At 41.0% G+C, this 3,031-nt stretch overlaps 1 long non-coding RNA gene across 1 annotated transcript; it reads right to left on the bottom strand.

Moving 5' to 3' along the window:
* Positions 1 to 1,922: 1,922 nt before the first annotated feature.
* On the bottom strand, positions 1,923 to 2,268 carry LOC127355247 (uncharacterized). Its single transcript, XR_007881688.1, has 2 exons — positions 2,195 to 2,268; positions 1,923 to 2,139 (listed from the first exon to the last, which is right to left on the bottom strand). It is a non-coding gene; the product is annotated as an uncharacterized LOC127355247 (long non-coding RNA).
* Between the last annotated feature and the right edge of the window lie 763 nt (positions 2,269 to 3,031).

Raw genomic sequence — 3,031 nt, 5'->3', positions numbered from 1 at the left:
CACTCGCTGTGTGTGTCCTTGGACTCCACCTTCTTATGAAACTGAACCCGGACGGCCATGTCTGGACCTTTTCTGGAAGTTTCCATCAAACATCTCTGAACACACACATCTTTTCATATGTGTGTTTGTGTATGTGACAGGTTCACACTTGTCCTGCATCTTTAGAGTGTAACTACACCTTAAGTTCTGCTAGCCCCTCCCAGCTACGGCAGTGACTGTAGGGGGCGTGGCCTCGACAGCGACCGCAGTGATTGACAGACTGACCACAGCAGTGTAGCAGGAACAGCGAGCTGGTAGTAAGAGCTAACAGAGCTAACAGAGCTGATGAGCGGCTGCTGTCAGACCCTCAGTGGCCGCTGCAGCGTTTACAGTCACTAGAAGCACATTCACGCTGTCTGTTAAGGTTTCTGTGTGCGACCTGTTTGTAACTAAGCTAGCTGCTGCGTCAACACTGTTTTCAGTTTCTGATTTAAAACATTAGAGGGCAAGTTGAGACATTTTCAACCCGCAAAATACAGAATTTAATATCTTAATAATAATAATGTGGATATAAAGAGCAGCACTGATCACAGTACAGTCTTATAATTCAGTTTACAGCTAAAATAACACGTTCCAGGGTTGAGGACCTCTTTCAGTCTGTCCTCCTCCTCGTGCTCCTGCGAGGCGTCTGGCATGAAGATGAGGATGAGGCTTAATTGACCTGCGGATCTTTAATCACAGCTCCGCATCGATTGACTCGGTCTGGAGCCGGAGTCCCTGCTCGCCTTCCAGGAATCAAAGCAGACTAATTAAAACACATTTTAATAGATGCATTGGGTGTTTTGATCCATGTTTGAATGAGTTATAAGCTAAAGAATGAAACCTCACTAACGAGCATCCAGCTCGTTATTATTCATGTGATTCCTTGTATTGATTCCTCCTCAGCAATCATGTCCCTTTATTTCGGGGGATGTTCTTTGGTGACCGGGCAATCAGAGCTTTTTCGTGTCTGCAATTACAATGTTTTTCTTTTCTCTCTTATTTATTCTCAGGCTGTAAAAAACTGCCTTTTTCTTTCTGCAGATTAAAGTTTAAAGCAGGACACAAGGATACAAACAATTATAAACCAGCTTTTATAGAGGAAGTCGGGTCTTTTTGCTCCATTAAGCCTCATTTAAACCAAACTACATCCAATTGTTCTTATTAAAATGGGTTGAATTTAAAAGTCTGTTACTTCTATAAAGTCACTGCAGAGTTTCTAAGCAAACATCAAAGCCTCTCTCTGGGTCTCAGACTGTTTGAAGTTTTATTATATCAAAGATATTCTCTGTAAGAGTTTCCTGGAGAAAACCCTCTGAGATTTCACTCTATCCTCCGTATTATCTTTGTCACAGATGAGAACAACCTATCCGGGTACTTTGGCCTCGCGTCATGTTCCTCTAATTTGACTGGTAGTGAAAGTAAATTGAAGAGTGAAGAGGTCTTTGCCAATTTAATACCACAAAATAAGAATATTATATTGCCTTTTAGCTTTTAGGAGCCTAAATCCGACAGTCAGCAAGGCAAGCAATTATGTTATGTATTCGCAGATGAACAATCAGCGTCGTTATATATTTGAAATGAAAGAAATAGAGGTAAAATGAGTGTCCTGACATATGCAGCTACATAATTCAATCTCATAGTTTTGCCATCTGTCACTGTTTCTGTCGTCTGTCCAATGTGACGTTACTGTAAACTGATTCCAGGGTTTGTGTTTATTAATCCACCTTTTACTACGAGACCACAGAAGAAGAGAACAGGAGGGTTTATCTCCACTTCCTGTTACTTTCTGCTGTTTCCAAGGTTCATTATTAGAAGGTCGGTCAGCTCAGTTTATGGGAATTATTAAGGTTCAAATCCCCTCTGCTCCACACTGTCACACCAAACTCCATTCAAAAAACGGCTGTTTTAAGGAAGTAAAACCTTTATTTCCACCATCAGTGAGACTCTGATTCTCTTCAGTCTACAGACACAATCTGCTCACATTGACTCAGTAACATCATTAACTAACCTGTGAGGAAGAGTTGGACACAGACACACTCACTGACTGTCTGTCATTAACTAACCTGTGAGGAAGAGTTGGACACAGACACACTCACTGACTGTCTGTCATTAACTAACCTGTGAGGAAGAGTTGGACACACACACACTCACTGACTGTCTGTCATTAACTAACCTGTGAGGAAGAGTTGGACACACACTCACTGACTGTCTGTCATTAACTAACCTGTGAGGAAGAGTTGGACACACTTACTGTCCCTCAGTTTAACATTTTCATCCTGAACACACAGATCTCTTCTTTTACTGTCCTCACTTGAACAGCTTATTTTTAAATATTTTTTATTAAAACGATGAAAAACTACGACTACTACTTTATTGATCCCCAGCTGAAATTGCAGTTAATGTAAAACATGCTTTAAAAAAAAGACTACTTTCCCAGAAACAAGACCTTTTTACTTTCTTGAGATTCCTCTTTTGCAGTGTAATTGTTGAGATATTTCAGTCTGTAGTATTGCCATCCTGAGAGCCATAATAACAGATAAGGACAGAGACACCCAAAAGAAATACCCAATTTCCTTTCCGGGATTAATAAAGTCTATCTAATCTCATCGAACTACCAAAAGAGTGATTAACTGTAGAAATTACTGTTGTTGTAGATATCAGTTTAATTTCTCTCTGAGGACTATTTCAAGTGAGCGAGCAGAAAAGGGACAAACAGGAGATGTTTGTGGTCTGAGATCAGGACGGAGATATGTGGTTCTTTCTGAGTGACCCACTAACATCTTTACAGTACGATGACTGATAGCGCTGGCTCTGTGTTTGACAGAACAGTTTAATGTTCTCTTCTGTTGTTTAATCTCCTCTCAGACGTTTCTTTTCATCAGACGACTTCTGTCTCCATGTCGAGCAGCGCCCTCAGTAAACAGCCGACAACGAGTCCTGATTAGGACGTTCAGAAACGTCCCGCTCTCTTTCATTCACATTACTGTAGAAACATGGCGGCCACTGCATT

This window comes from Dicentrarchus labrax, unplaced genomic scaffold, assembly GCF_905237075.1.
Source record: "Dicentrarchus labrax unplaced genomic scaffold, dlabrax2021, whole genome shotgun sequence".
NCBI lineage: Eukaryota > Metazoa > Chordata > Actinopteri > Moronidae > Dicentrarchus > Dicentrarchus labrax.
Note: the sequence above shows the minus strand (reverse complement) of the source record. Positions and strands in the feature narration are given on the sequence as shown.